Source organism: Cupressus sempervirens, chromosome 5, assembly GCF_028749045.1.
Source record: "Cupressus sempervirens isolate cs-2001-9-10 chromosome 5, ASM2874904v1, whole genome shotgun sequence".
Classification (NCBI taxonomy): domain Eukaryota; kingdom Viridiplantae; phylum Streptophyta; class Pinopsida; order Cupressales; family Cupressaceae; genus Cupressus; species Cupressus sempervirens.
In genome coordinates, this window is record NC_143122.1 from 580,588,070 (window position 1) to 580,605,363 (window position 17,294).

Genomic DNA, 17,294 nt, shown 5'->3' on the forward strand with positions numbered 1-17,294 from the left:
CCATCACTAGAAGGTGTATCTTTCTATACATACACTCTACTATCAGCCTTAGACTATGCACTCACCTTAGGTATTGAGGACATATACTTTACTATAGCCTCCTCTGTCTCTTTCCTATCTTTGTCATAATTGCCTCACATTAGAAGAATTGCTCTTCTTTTGTTCCTCAATAAGGGCTCAATACCCTTCCAAGCTCTATCTGAATCTTCTTTAGATCCAACATAACATAACTTATTTATTGGTGTGATCCTCATGTTCAAATCTTCTTCTAATACCCTTTTCTTCCTATTAATCAACCTATTATATAGGTCTTCAGGAATCTTATTTTGTATACTCTCAAACCTCTTATTCGTTAAAATCATGTTTCTTATGATGGCATTTTCTAATTGCCTCCTATCCATATTATTGTACATGCTATAAAATTTGTTTAACTAAAAAAAAATTGTCAGCATTTATAATTTGCATATTTAGATTTTCTACTTTTGGTTTCCATGCTTTCTTTCTTGTTGTTGTCCTTGCTTCCTACACATCTTGTTCAATAGGTTTATCTTCAGAATCATCCTCTAAACTCTTAGAATTACTTATCTACATAGTATTTCTTCTCTTTCAGGTTCATTGGTGATCTTCTTGCCCCTTTTCTTTTCTTGTGGTGTAGGTTCTTTCTTAACCTTCACCAATCTACCAAACTTCCTCTGTATAATAGGTACTTAAACCTCTAGTTGTCTCCATATCTATTCAAATATTTCTCTTACTAGTTGCACTTGTACAAGTATTGCATAAGGTGCAATAGGAGCTTGTACACAAGGCTATACCACTATTACTCTTTCTAAAGGTCCTACTACTATAATGGGTGTTGTAGCCAACACTTTAGTCTACCCAATGGCCTTCATCTATAACATAATTCCTTTCAGCTCATTAAATTCTTCTCTTGACATACTAGATTCCTTGTGGATGGAATCCATATCCTTTTCTAGCTTTTTCTTGCTTTCTTTTCTATGAAGTTTAGATTCAACTAATCTTAATCTCTCATCATAGGTTCCCTATTGAGGACATTTTATATCCTACTCAAATTTGAGTATGATCTGTGCATACCATTCTACCATCTCTATGCTAATCTCATAGCCCATAGGCTCAATGAATTTCACTCTAGGAATGACTACTTCCATGCAGGTGTTGTTAGTCTCCACCATGAATCATAAATCATCCTTATACTTCTCCACCATAGAAGGAGGTATCCTATACCTCAGTTTCATCTTTGATTAGAAAATCTTCTTCATTATATCTATGTCATTATCTTTGACATTCTTAGTCTTGGATCTACAACATTGAGTGACTAACTTCATTGCACACTCACTACTATCCCAATTAATCAATCTAGGAAAATGCCTTGTTACATAAAATAATAAATGAGTCAATAGAGACACAAAGATAAACACTATGCTCTTTGTTCTCTTGATCTTTACAATGTTGTCCAATAGTTGCAATCTGATAATGTGATGCAATGGATGGTGGTGGGATGTGATGCAGGAGCATCCAGAGGTATAAGGGCAATCTTGTGTCACCCAAGAAAAAATGTACTTAGACTTAGTTTCTGTTTCATGTCTTTACATTTTTTGATACCCATTTGGCTCAAATAAAGGTTCCAACTCTCATAGTTCAACTATCAGTGCGTTTGAAAATCTTGAAAAAATAGGAGCATGTATTTGGGCCATCATTTCGGTAAACTAGAAGGTGTGAATTGGCCAGATGAATGTAATCGTGATTTAGAGCATTCCAGAAAAAGAATCAGGTCAATAGGCCCCACGGTTTGAAAGTTATTGTAGTTTTTCAAGTTTTGGAGACCTCCTAAGAATGCTTCAAAGTCAGGTTTGGGGCATTAAATGACCTCAAAAAGGCTCAAAAATGGGGGACAAGCAAAGATTTTCCATAGGGCTATAGAGCGCTTCGAGAGCTTTTCAAAAATGTAAACGGTTCATCAATCGGAGCTACGGTTCAAAAGTTATGCCTCCCGGAAGTTCGGCTACCATTTTTGGATTCTTCTAGATTTGCACCGACTTCTAACACAGCTTCTGGAACCTTCTATTTTGTCGGTGGATGCCTAATAGCACTTTCTAGAATGTACTCATAGTCCTTAACCCTCTCGGGTCTATTTAAGGAGATTTCTGGCATGGTAAAAGGCAGTTCGGATTGGAGCTTGAGAGGAGGTGCTAAAAGGAGAAATATTCTCCAGATTTATGCTATTGTAAGCCCGTAGGGCATGTTTTGAAGTTTATTTTCTCTACACTATTTGTACTAGCTTATTTTCTCAGTTAATATAATTCCCCTTTTCTATTGTGTCCATTCTATTGTTGGGTTGTGTCCCCATCAGGATGAAAGTCTAATCAGAAAGAGCAAGGAAAATGCATAGATTCACTAGTTTCAGTGAAATACAATGACCTACAATGCCTCAAACATGTAAATGGTTAGCCAAGACCTATACCCTATTCTAAGGTGATTTGGATATTCTTAAAATTTCAATTATAAGATGGATCAAATGGTTCTTCCCTCCCAAAAGAACTCTATGTTCATAAACAAAAAAAATTCACAAGTTAGGCCTAGTACCCCTACTAATTAGGTATCTAGCTAGTAAGCTTCAATAATGCATAACACCAAAATCTTCCAAAACACAAAGACAAAAATTTAATTTTTCAAATACCCTTTATGGATTACTTTGACATGCCAAAAGTGCAAGTAGGGTTACCTTGGAAGACTATCTTTGTTTCAATATTTTACCAACAATTTAGACTTCCAAAAAGATGGTTTTTCAAAGAAACTATTGTCTCAAACTTACTCCTAGACTTTAGGGCTTTCAAAAGTCTCATAAAATGGATTGACTTAAGGGAATCCACAACCAATTTTAGTTTATAGTCTCTACAAACACAAAAGCCCCAATTTGTGACGCCAAACCCTCAATAACTAGGGCTTTGTCAATCTCTACTCTCCCAATGCTTTCTCTAAGATCTAAAGGATGGTACACCTTGCCTTTGACATATATAAAAATAATCTAACATAAAAAAATGACCTCTCCTTAAGGCCAATATGTCGTTGTTGTAACTTACCATCAACTTTCAATGCAAAACACTAGGAATAAGTATGGTGATCACCAAAAACCTTAACTTCTCCCTCACACATGCATATTAAAATGTTAGTATATTATGGTACATGTTAAAATAGAGCCATCCCATGATAATCAAGTCCTCACATCCTTGGAATGCCCATTTCCCATTAAACTTGTCAAAAAATCTTATTAAATCTGGACAATTTATGACAGTTAGCAATAAGGAGTAAAAACACTTGTATGAATCCTCAATCAAAGCATGAAATATGAGTTTTAACCATATACCACTATCCTTTTTTCATACAAAGTCAGATCTCTCTCACAAACAAAGAGAACAATGAACCAAACTCATCAATTTTGCCAAAATAGAGGGTTTCTTCATTAACTGCAAAATGTAATCTGTATTATTCACTTCCTACCTATATAATGGGATTATTTACCTTGTATATAACTTCCCAAACAACCTTGGTCAATATAAGAGTCATTAAAACATTTAAACACAAATAAACTCCTTTTCCCAACTAAAACCAACCAACCATTATAATTCAAAATTTGAATTCGCAACTTTACAAATTTGACATTTTAAAAACATTTTGAATGTTCCAACCTTGCCAAATGGCTCAAATAGATTTAATAAGAATTATTAAAGAAGAAACTAACTTAATTTAAGTATTATTACATCCTTTTAGAAATGGAGAAAGAAATATGTAAATAAGCAATACCAGGAAAGAATCTAAGTGAGTAAATGCATGAAAAGATATTACCATAAAATAGGAGAGAGAAAGCTTCAAGCTCCAACACCATGAGACAAGATATTTGGAAAGGGGAAAGCAAAGAAAACCCCTTGTGACATTATGAATGAGGCATGAAAAGCCTAAGAAGAGAGAGAGAGAGAGATAGAGAGCAATGCTCATACAATAATTGAGAAGAGGAAGAAACCTCATTGTTAAATGAGAGAAGAGGGTCATCTCTTAAATAGAGATGAGAGAGAGGAGTTAGAATGTAACTCCCATGTCTATGAATGCCACCATTCATAAGTGTGTGAGGCCAAGTGTGAGATTCCTCTTAAGGAGGAATAATCTAAAATTAGAAATTACAATATATATTTGTCCTCACATATTCCACTAGATGACAAAATAAGATGTGGTGGAACAAGGACAAAAAAGAAATATATTAGGATACCTTGGCTTATATCCTAATATATTACAACAATAAAGAAAGGAGTTCTAACCTTGGTTTATAAATACACCAAGGAAAGATTACAACTTCTAACACCCCCCTTAAATCTTTACTTGGGGTAATTACATCAAAGGGTATTAAACCCATAATTTACAAAAATCTGCAACTTAATCTTCAATATGAAGTAATTTGATTGTCTTCAAGGCATATGGTATATTTGTAGATCCAAGAGAAGTAAATGAGTCCTTTGAATGTGATCAAGTGGAAGCATAGAAACCTCTTCATATGTGGAAAACCAAGAAGGTTCCTTGATGGATCACCTGAAAGAAGACAAATATCCACAAGTAGAATACAAATTTGAAATCCTTTTGAATAAGGATAATAAAACTCTCATAAAGAAACAATGAGAAAAACATGTTACCACAAAACAATGGAGATAACCTGATATCAAGATAAAGTATATGCTCAAAAAATTGTCAACAAGGACAAATTGAGTAAAAATAAATGAATGTGTTCACCAACATGCAATGGAGTTAACATGATATCTAAAATAAGTCATAAGCTAAAAAATGAGCATAATATGGGTCAAAATGACCAATCTTTATGCAATAAGTCTCTCATGAAAGAAACATACTAATGCACTAATGACCACAGACAAGGCCAACTAATGAAATCTGCATCAACATTGCGTCAATCACATGGATATAAACAGTCCATTAATGAGTCATCCCACTACAAGTGAATGGGTCGCGACTCCATCACCTACATGACCCATGATCTAGGCAATAAAGAATGCAGAACATTATCACATTGTGTATTTATCAAAGGAATATAAGAGAGACAATAATAGATAAGTAGAACATGTGCCTCAAGCACTAAATAATTCAAGTTACAGTTTTGCAAGAATTATAGCTGAAGTGGACCAAAGGAAGGGTTTATGAGGAGTAACAACATATTGCCTTCAAATAAGAAATCCATCATGGACAAGCAACATCATTGCCATGAGGAAAAAGATTAGCATGGGTCAAAACAACTTTCTCAAATAAAGTCTCCAATATAGGAGTGCTCCAAGATATGGTAGCCTCGTCACCTATACACTCAAAAATGAGCAAAGTGTAGGAAGTCATACCATGATTAAATCAAAACTAGGAGCATACATTAAGGAGATAAAGAGATTGAAATGGGAAATCCCCATAAAATATCATCCTCGCATTGAGGAACAAACTGAAACAAATGGAGAGAAAATCCATTGAAGTAAGTGCACACCAATTATAGGTTGGAGGGATACTCCACGGGCCAGATAAGGCAACTACGAGTCAGCTTAAAAACTATCGGGTCCACCATAGTTAACCTTGATAAATTGGCTCCTGATGCAACTTACAAAACAAAATATCATATAAATCATGTATATCAATGGTATAAAACCATAAAGTGCCAACATGGGCATAGAACAATGCTATAAAAGCATAAAAATGCAACCATGTGCAGATAGATCAATTAACTCAAATCATTAAATAATGAAGGCAATAGTGTAAGATACTCATAAACCTGAATAATTGAGATAAAAAAAGTATTTGGAAGAGCAATAAGCATAAGTTATCAGTTAAAATCTCCATGCAAGGTGAACACAAGTGAGAAGGTATAAAACTCCATTAAGGGTAAACATGGATATGAAAATTATAATAGCTGGTATATTTATCTTGGTATATATGTGTGCACCCATATATACTTGAATAAATATACTTAAAATATCATAGTATGAAATCATACAATTACAATTATTAAATGATAGCTTGATGCTAGAAAAATGATTTCCCCTTTTTCTTGTTTAAGAGTAATTACCTTCATGTAAAATTTGTTACAACTAACCCTGCAAAAAAGGTTAGTAAATAATGATAGAGTTCAGAGCTGGCAGATAAGAGTATATTAAAAAAAGTTTAAAAACTTTTCTAAAAAAAGCTTGAGAGATAGAATATTACACTTGTCTGATAGTGAATGATTACCTGCCAAAAATAGGTTGACAAGAGGCAATAATAAAAGGAAAAGATGCTCCTGTCAAGAGCTAAAAAAAGAAAAATAATCTTGCATGAAAAGACAGGAAAACGTTACTAAAAATAATAGTTTTCAGAATAGTAAAGATACGTTATAGCTGCCAACTATAAAAATACACTATCAGTTATCACCAGTAGCAAATAGGAAAACCGATCTCAACTTTCTCATGTCTTCTTGGCAGGAAGTGTAGCAAACACCCTGTCCCAAAGAGATGACGTAATTCCAAACCCACTTGTCTGGTTCTTGAAATGATGATTCAAATGATATTTCTTAAGTCCACGTGCCAAATTTTGAGAAGGTTGTCCATGATGTAAATAATAATGGGTAACATCATACATCACATATCCAAGTAGTCCTCCACCCAAAACAGTAGGTGCAACAGCGTAAGGGGTTATCAGTTTCACCAGGCACCAAAACGGAATTAATAGTATTGCCGTTGCTGCAGGTGGGAAAACAAGTCGTAAGCCATCCATTGGGTGCTTGTGATGGCATCCATGGAGCAGATAAGGGAGAGTATTTCGCCAATAACTACTTGTCTTGATATGGAAAAGGAACCGGTGCAGACTGTATTGCAATTCTTTGCCTGCATGACTGTATTACCGACGGAGCAGCTCTTTGCCTGCAATTTGAACTGTCCATATTTTGAAGCAGTGTGCTAAGGTGAGGGAAAATGATTGTCAAAGCATATCCAATTGACCTGAACAAGCCTCTTGTTTTTCAGGTTGGTCATTTAGGTGACACGTATCAGGAATGGGTACATCAGCCAAATGTTAGCAAGGAGGGTCCCCATTTTTTTGAAAGCAACTTCTGGGAGTTCCTCACCCGTACTGCATGGTGGGTTATACCTCTAGTATGGTTGCCTGTTGTATGTCTGACTTTATTAATTTCCATTAAAAGAGGTTTGTCACCAGAGCAAGCAGCATGTGTTCTATTGTCTGGAATATTTGGCTTATAGATTTGAAATTGATTATTCGTAAGCTCCAAAAAGATAATCATTGATAATTTAAATTCAGTAATTACAAGCTGTTTGAATCCAATTATACTGCTCCAATAATGAACCCTGTTTATAGGTGCCCGTATCCTGCCTACTATTGGGCTCCAACAAATATAGAAGCTCAACCAAAATGGGAGGTTCCTTACTGTTACAGAGAACCAAGACCCGAAGAATGGGGCTATGGTAACTGTGAAGGACCTTATTGGTATTATCCTCAGCCTATGAAAGATGGATATTATTCTCATCAGCCAAAGTATGGAGATTGGGATCCCAGATGTTATGAAAGAGACGCCAATGATTTTGGTGGAGATTTTAGCAGGGGTTTTGGCAGAGAATTAAGGCCCATCTACGTTTATCCTCATCCTCCTCCTGCCGCCAGTGGGCCTTTTGCATTTAGGCCTTTTCATCCAAGTGACCAGTTTCGGCACCCAGACGAGTATCCAATGAGGTTTGTGCCTGTGACCTATGGATCAACATCAGATCCCTGGGAAAACCGATAGGTGAAACCCCATTGTTGTGGATGCCCAAATCATGAGTGCGAACCAGAGACAAGGGCTATGAAGGGAGATGAACGGAAACAACTAATGGATAGTACCTCTGAGGAGGATGTGAAGAAAAGGACACAGAATAACAGTATCATTGCACATGTTGCTCTGATACCCAAAATCCAAGAAACAAAACAGAGAGATCGCCTTGGATCTCTACATGAGAAGCATGAAAGGCTTCCTCTTCCCCCACCCTCCTTCCTCGCTCGCAAATGGTGAACTAAAGCCCTATTTTTCTTGAGGCGGTCAAGAAAGTTTTGATGAAATTTTCTCTAGAATATGCAAGTGAAGAGCACCTGCTCGCTCATGTCACTGCAGGTGGGGCAGTTGGAGCACTGGGAAGTGTCGTGACAACGCCACTTGATGTGATCAAGACCCGCATGACTGTGACCAACATCTCTTGGTTTGTACGTTTGAGTACAACACAAGGAGATGCAGACTCGGCATCCTTTTGTCTTTAATCAACAACTTCAAAAAGAATAAAAATATGAATGTGATGGGTCACAATCCACCGAGAGAGATTGAATAAACATGGCCAAATAGATAAAACCATTGAATAAACATGGCCAAATAGATAAAACCATCATCCAGATGAGTAGTTCATGGAAAAAAAAAATTCATAAAAGCACGATATATAGTCAGAGAGCCATTTCTTAAGCAAAAAATTTTTAGAAAACAAACTGTGAATGCTTTGGCGGCAAGCCTTCCAAAGGAGTTAGATGAAAACTAATATAAAATAAGAAGTAACCTGCACAAATTAGAGCACACAAAAGTTAGTCGGGTTTGGTGGTAAACCAGCCAAATCCAAAAAAAATTCAATTTCTTCCATCTTAAGAAGATTAAAGAAGAAATTAGTGAAATCTTCAAGAGCCTCCTTCGAATCGTACCTTCATGCAAACACTCAAAACAAAGATTAAACTGCTCTGATACCATGTTAGAAATGGAGAAAGAAATATGTAAATAAGCAATACCAGGAAAGAATCTAAGTGAGTAAATGCATGAAAAGATATTACCATAAAATAGGAGAGAGAAAGCTTCAAGCTCCAACACCATGAGACAAGATATTTGGAAAGGGGAAAGCAAAGAAAACCCCTTGTGACATTATGAATGAGGCATGAAAAGCCTAAGAAGAGAGAGAGAGAGAGATAGAGAGCAATGCTCATACAATAATTGAGAAGAGGAAGAAACCTCATTGTTAAATGAGAGAAGAGGGTCATCTCTTAAATAGAGATGAGAGAGAGGAGTTAGAATGTAACTCCCATGTCTATGAATGCCACCATTCATAAGTGTGTGAGGCCAAGTGTGAGATTCCTCTTAAGGAGGAATAATCTAAAATTAGAAATTACAATATATATTTGTCCTCACATATTCCACTAGATGACAAAATAAGATGTGGTGGAACAAGGACAAAAAAGAAATATATTAGGATACCTTGGCTTATATCCTAATATATTACAACAATTTAGTTCTTCACAAGATAGGTATACATACAATACTTCCTTTACTACTATAACTCACACCTTATCTGATCATACATTAGATCTCACATCACATAAGGCTCACATAATAGTTCACATCACATCTACAACATCTCATGACTTCACAATAACTACACAATATAAGATCTTTACTTATACCTTGCACATTCACAAATTACTACACAGTCAGATTTCATGTCTTCACATGCTTGACATAATATAAAATAACTTATGGATTATTATCCACATAGTTGGCTCATCATGAATTAATAATTATTTTGTGACTAAAATAATTCCTCAAGCCGTACAACTCTATTTATTGATATGCTCTATTAAATACCTGCACTGATATTTTAATCATAACTTTTTTCATACTATTTGTACACATTTGCACACTTAACCATGTCATCATGATACTATTGTGAAGCTTCCATTAACTACACATAAGCTAACTCTCAATGAGTTTTCTTTACTCTAATAATTTATTTCTCTATACTATTGCAAACTGTATAACACGTAGACAATTTTCTATCTCTAAATGCACAAATGAAATGCTAAATACATGTTGCCGTAAATGAAAACCATCAAGAGATTTATCTGACCATATTGCCAAAAATAACGTGTTCATTTTGAATCTCTAGGCCATCCATATCTATAACTGAAATATTTTACCCTAATACTTAGTGAGATGAATTTGTAAAGGATCATTTGTTGAAGAAAGACATTAAGCCCATTTGGAAAAAGTATAGAGAAAGGATTTTTGTGGCAATACAATAATAGAGAAATGTTATACAATGGGGGAATAGCCAAACTAATTTGTGAGATATGGTACAAATACTATAGTACAGGAAACTTTCTTAAGGTATTTCCATGAGAAATGTTATGTGTTGATAAGAAGTGACTACCAAGTGGTCAATATCCCTAGCCTTGCCACAATGGGGGAAAAACTTTAATATTGATCAACCTTTAGATTCATGAAGCTTGTTAAGCATGTATAATTTAGCATAGTATTTATAAGAATAGTAAAACTAAGACATATTAATGTCTACAATTTTTTTGACATCGGGAAAAATTGGTGCTAATGGAAACAAGTCTTCTATAGAGCCTTATTAGTAGGGAAATTAATTACAAAGTAGGAAAATTTTTTAGCCTCATTTAGTGAGTTTAATCAGTTAATTTGATCGTCTTATGTCACAAGTACATCTGTTGTGGTATATACTATCTTATGAATAATTAGCAATGGAATAATTGATAATGACTTTGATAATGATTAGTTCCCTACCTAAGGCCCACAAATTTGATAATAGTTGTATCTTTGTAGGTGTCAATGTCAGAACCATACATAACAATTTTGTGTATGCTGAAATAAAGTAAGTGCTAGACTAAATTGTTGGTAGCTAGTAATACTTATAACTGTCATAACCATCTAAGCCTACTTTTAGCATATAAATTCTTAGGTTAGACCACTATGTCTATATTGTCCATGTCCAATATTGATGTGACAATTGTGTGTGAAAGACAAAGATTAGGCAAAGAAAAGAGTCGAGCGGTACTTTTAATGGCCTATTCAAGCAACAAAACCACTACAGCATTGAGGATCATGTCCACACAAGAAAGCACTTGCAGGAAGGAAATATGTAATTACTAATCATAGGTAGACATAGCTTTAGGAAGATTTATATCTAGGTTCTTCAGCTCTTCCAGAAGCAATTGGCTATATCTAGTAGAGTGACCATGTGTGAGAAAATTAAAAAAAAAGGAATCACATGAAGAGAACCTACACAACTAAAATCTAATAGAAAAATAAAATGGTTAGAAAGGACAATATCAAACATGCATGATTGCATGGTCCTTAGAATTTTCTTGCATCAACATCCTATAATTTAAACCGATCACATTCTCAAGAACTAGCTCATAAATTTATTAATTTCATTAATGCTCATTTCAACTTCTCTTTGTTTGACTCACATTGACTAGTTTGATATAATTTTATTTTTAAATTATAAAAATTATAGCAATAGAGATTATATATACATTATTTTAACCAATTTTTGGATCAAAATTTTACATGTCAAAGATATATAACTTATTTGGAAAAATGAGCAAGAATTATTTATTTTTACAAATTGAAATGCAACATACCAAGTCAATGCTTACTTTTATATTTGACATAATCAATTACTCTATTAAAATTATATTTTCTTTTAGCTGCATCATCTATATATGTAGCATAGAGAATAAGGATCTTTTTTAGTAATGTTGTATTCAATCTTGTTCAAAATCTAGTGATGGTGTTAGTCATATAGCACAAACTTATGAAGGATATGCCCTACCTCATCCTATGCTTGGGTTGGATCTTATTGGTCAATATTTGACTAATACATTAATAAAGATCCTTAATGAGAGAGGGCATTCATTCATGAATACTATATAATGAGAAATTAACATGATCAAATTTCCACAATCCATTTGAAATGTTAAAATTTTGTTTTTACATTTGATTGTATAATTTTTTTGGTTCTTGATGTTAAGGAGAAACTTATTTTGTCACTCTTAACTATGAATAGGATCTTGAAAAAACCAAGGGGAGTTCTTACACTGAAAAAAGTTAATAACTTCCTAATGGATAGGTGATTATTATTGGTGCTGGGCATTTTAGATGCCCCAAGATTTTATTCCAACCATCTCTAATTGGGATGGAATCTATTGGTATTTATGAAATAATCTATAATTCTATCATAAAGTGTGATGTGGATATGAGGAAGGATCTTTATGAGAAAAATGTACTGAGTGGTAGGTCTACATTGTTCTTTGGTATTGCCGATTGAATGAGAAAGGAGCTCACTTCTCTAGCTCCTAGCAGTATAAAAATCAAGATTGTTTCCCATCTAGATAAAGTACAATATTTGGATTACAAGGTCTATTATGGCATCCCTTGGTACATTTTAAAAATGTGGAATTCTAAAGAGTGAGTATGAAGAATTGAGCCCATCTATTATTCACCAAAAATGTTTTCCAAATATAATTCTTATATTTTAATATTTTTTTGCAAATATTATTTTAGATAGTACATACTTGAGATATTGGCAACATTGGTAAATGTATTTAGTTTAATCTTTATCTAAGATTTTAGAGAATCTATCTATACAAGTAGAAATTCTTCAAAGAAAATTTTTTGGCACTTGTGACACAATTATTTTTATCTTTTTCCTTATAGCCTCTTCTATGTTTTTTAGATAACATTTCAAAGTGTTTCACTTCTTTATCTTCATTTTATCCCTTATGCAATAAATCCAAGACAACTCTTTCTTCTTCATCATCTTCTAAAAGTATTGTCACTCATATGAAGGTACTATCATGAATAGTTTTATCTTTTCCCTTTGAAGGTTTGGTATCTTTAAAAGGTTTTCCGTAATATCTAAGAGATGGAGGGAGTGATGTTAGAGACAATACTAGTAGATTTTACTCTCCCATTATTATATCCTTAAGCTTTAGAGACTTTTCTATGTCTTTTAGTTTAGCCTCATGATTCTTAATATATTTCCTATATTGTGGCACAAAAAAATTAACATCTTCTCTCAATTCATTGTATGCATAGCTTGAATAAGTAGGTATAGATACCTCTACTCTATTATGGGAAAAATTCATGCATTGATGGTATGTTAATGTTACAACTTGTATTTTATGTATTCAAGGATGTCCCAATAAGATTTTGTAGGAGAATAGTTTTTCCAACACTTGACAAGTTACATCTCTTTCTACTAGTGCTACTTTGATAGGTAGTATCACCAGTCCTTTTAAAATACTCTCTCCTTCATAAATTTTGATTGTTATCTTCTTTTGAGGATCTATAGCATGTTTAGAAAAACTAAGTTGTCTAATAAAATTATAAGAATATATGTTGAGACCATCTCTTCCATAAATTAGCACATGCTTGATGTATAGTGTACAAATCATGACCTCAATGTCTAATACTTGATTATGTGGGTGACTCAAAAAGTTATCATTTTCTTTAGATATAGACATGTAGTGTAGTGAAGTTAAGTGTCCCACCATAGATTGAAATTGATCCAAGTCTAAAAATTTTGGTATGTTTTCCTCTATAAGGAATTTTTCTAATATTTCCATATGTTTAGGAGACATTTTCAGAAATTCAAAGATAGTGATTTGAGCATTGGTACACTATAATTGCTTAAGAATAATAGAACTAGTTCCTCTAGAAGAAGAATTTGCTTTCAAAGTTTTAGTTGTAGTTACAATAGCTTTTTTTTCCTTTGGAGGTTTATCTTTTGATGAAGGTTTAACCTCTTTGATAATAATATTTCCTCTTGATCTAGTTAGACCATTTTTTGTTTTAGGATCTACATTTAGTCCTTTTAGTATAATCATGTTAGAGTACTCTATTCCAATATTTTCTACCATGTGAATCACATTATCATCATTGGAGTACATGTAGTTGACTTTAACATTATTCTTGGACTTTGATCCCTCTCCTATTTCATACTTGAGAAAAGGTTCCTTGAAAGATTTATGATCTGTGTTTGCATTATGTCCATCCACCACCACTACTCTAGCCTCTATGAGATCTTGGATTGTGTGTTTATGTTTTATGTAGTTTCTAGTTTTATGCCCTTTGGTTAGATGAAATTTATAGTAGCCATTCTCATTCCACCAGTGTGGTTTCACTTTTGGATTGAATGGTCTTGAGTTATCTAGAAAGCTTATGATGTTGTTCTATAGTAACATTTTGAACACCAGTTCAAAAGGTTCTCACAAAGGCACAAAATTATTCTTAGGTTTAGCAATCCATTTTTTATTCTTGGATTCATTTCCAGTGGATTGAGTTATCTGTAATCTTTTTAGCATCCTTGGTTTCTTTTGTGTTATTCATCGACTTGAAAGTTGTTTTAGTTGTATTGGGATTAACCATGTCTACAACTCAATCATTTATGACATCATAGTTTTTATTCCCATATTTGTTCTTGTCTTTTCTAGACCCTAGTTTGGTTTCCTTATGGAGTGTCAATTCTCCTTTGCTATCATAAAGTATTCTATGCATACAACATTTTTTATCATTTCATAAAATCCATATTGTCCTTGCAATTATAGGTTATGCTCTAGTTTAGGTACAAGGTTTTCTAAGAATGTGTTCCATATCTCATCTTTAGGAATCTTTTAAGAGTATTCAGACTATAAGTGGCTCCATCTTTGGAGGAAGTTTAGGAAATATTCTCTCATTCTCTATTTAATGTTGCAAAGATCTTGTATGGTAACTTGATATTGAATGTTGAATGCATACTTTTGTACAAACATATTTGCAATTTTGTCAAAAGATTTAATTCTAAAAGGTAGTTTTGAAAACCATTTCATGGCTTGTCTACCTAAGCTTTGTGGAAATAAGCATATAAGGTATGATTGATCATGCATGAATTCTATAGATAGGAAACCAAATTCTCTCTTATAATCTTGAGGGTTTGTGGCACTCAAGGTTTTTTTTTAATTTAGTCATTTCAAATCCTTTATGGAAAGGATGCATGTACATACTTTTGTCAAAAGAAAATGGACCAATGATATCTAACGTGAGTTTTTTAGTAGATTTTGTTAATTTGTAAGCCTATGTTTCTTATTATTGTCCAAACACTTTGTCATTTAATAATCAAGGATGAATGGGCATCACTGTGACAGAGTCATCTAGTGATGGCCAAGCATAATAAAGAACTTGTTTATTTTTCATTACACATGTCGAACAAGTTAGTGACTGCTAAGCACCTTAGTTGAGGCTAAGTGCATGTGTAAGACAAGCTATTTTAGTAGAGAGAAAGTAAATTGAAAAGATAATATTTTCAAGAAAATGAACAAGCATATGTATATAGTATATAAGTGCCACTATGAGTGTCAACACATTTATATGTTGAGGGGTTCAGTTTTGACATTTAAGTTTGTAATTGCACAAAAAACTATGTAAAATGTTTTGGCCAACTTCCATATGATATTTAATGTCATATAGACTATTAAGATGAATATTAAATATCATCACATAAGGTAATAATCCCAAGGAATGCATATCAACCAATCAAAAAATTAGAAAGAAATGAAAAAGACGATGAATTGTAAACCATTGATTGAGATCTAGACATTTCAAAGAAAATCTATTTAAGGACGATTCTAACCTTAGAATTAGTGAGAGTGTGTGTGTGATGAGAAGATAAGGATGTGAATAGAGAGAGATGCATGTATGAACAAATGTGCAAGTGAAGAAGTGATCAAAGAGAGAACAAAGAAAGAAAGGCTAAGTATGGAATCATATTAGACAAAGGAAATCAAATTAGTGAAGGACTAAAAGGAGATTTTAGATTGAGAGATCATATAAGACACTATAGTATAGAGGAGATCTGAAATAAGCTTGCAGAGAAAACTAAGGGTTACGTACTGAATCAATTTTGAATCAGGGCAAAACTCTTAATTGAGTGATCCTAACAAGTTTATGTAAACCTCCTAATAGATTCCTTACATAATTATAAGTTTGAAATCCTTTAAAGGGTAGGACTTAATAGTCTTGAAGCTTTAAACAGGAAAAGCCCCTTATATGGTAGATTATATATTATGATCAAACATTATAACCCTGATAGTTTAACTTTATCATTACCATAGTGAAGATTTGTGGGTTTCATCCCCACCCTAGTTTCACCTTTACATTAAAGTATTTCTAGGTAACAAAATCATTTGTGTTATATGTTGAATATTTTATGGATGTGATGTATGTAGTTATATTTTAGTGTAATAATTTTAATGTTAGATATAAGATCTATGAGATGAATTAGGTATGAATTCAGTAATTTGGTTTTGCAAGTTAAAATTTAAGAATCTAATTCACCCTCCCTCTCAATATATTGTTTCCCAATAATACTTCCAACAATTGGTATCAGAGCACAACTGTCTTGGAAGAAGCCTAACAACTTGAGAGGATCATATCATGGAGATGGAGGAATACATGTTGGGAAAAATCATTTAGAACTAGATGATTCAAATCCATATCATATTACAATAACTTAAAGGAGTGATAGAAGAATTAAGAAAATCATTGACAAAAAGGAAAGAGATAGAAATACAGTCAAATGACACTCTATACGAGGAAGTAGACACAAAAGTTCTACTATACAAATGAAAGAGTAGTGATAACAGTGAAGCAATAACAAAACTATTGGAGAAAAATAGTTCTTTAAGAAAAGAGACAAAATAACTCAAGAGAGAACAAGAAACTCAATCAGTAATACTATGTAAAGTAATAGAGCAAAAGAAGATAGATGAAGAAGGAAAAGTCATGGCTAAAGAAGACAAAAGATAGATGGAAAAAAGACTTGAAGAGAGATCATTTGAAGTGTAGAAGCTCACAAAAAATTAGTTGGATATGATAATTCAATTGATAGTTTCTACTTAGGAAGAAAATAGAAAGGACTTGGAGATTAAAAAAACCTAAGGTTGCAAAATGAGAAACTAAGAAGTGAGCTAATGAATGAGAAGGAACTTATGGAAAGAATGAACAAACCAAGTGAGGCTATCAAATAATTTGAAGAATTGATGAGATCACCTAGATCAAAAAGAGATACCTCTGGACTAGGATACAACAAGAACTTTTCATCTACTAAAGAAGGAGAATCATCAAAGAATGGAGCACAAAGAAATACTAAAGGAAAACCTACATGTCATCATTGTGGTAAACATGGACACACAACAAATATTTGCAAAAGAAAGAATGGTATGCAAAATCTTAAACCTAAGTCTATTGGTAATTATTCTAACTAAAAAAAAGGTACGACATCAACCACATGAATGTAGATCAAAGAAAAATGATTCATTCAGTACATTTAAAAGAATGTTGCTCTAACTATCAACAATATAGGCATATAGCTCATGAACGAAAATTCAAGACAAAATTCAACTAGACACCT

At 33.3% G+C, this 17,294-nt stretch overlaps 2 pseudogenes; one reads left to right on the forward strand and one right to left on the reverse strand.

The window, feature by feature from the left end:
* Positions 1–6,492: 6,492 nt before the first annotated feature.
* Positions 6,493–7,324, reverse strand: LOC149557265 (dihydroceramide fatty acyl 2-hydroxylase FAH2 pseudogene; annotated as a pseudogene).
* Positions 7,325–7,879: 555 nt separating this feature from the next.
* LOC149557266 (actin-93-like) lies at positions 7,880–12,294 on the forward strand (annotated as a pseudogene).
* The last annotated feature ends 5,000 nt before the right edge of the window (positions 12,295–17,294 follow it).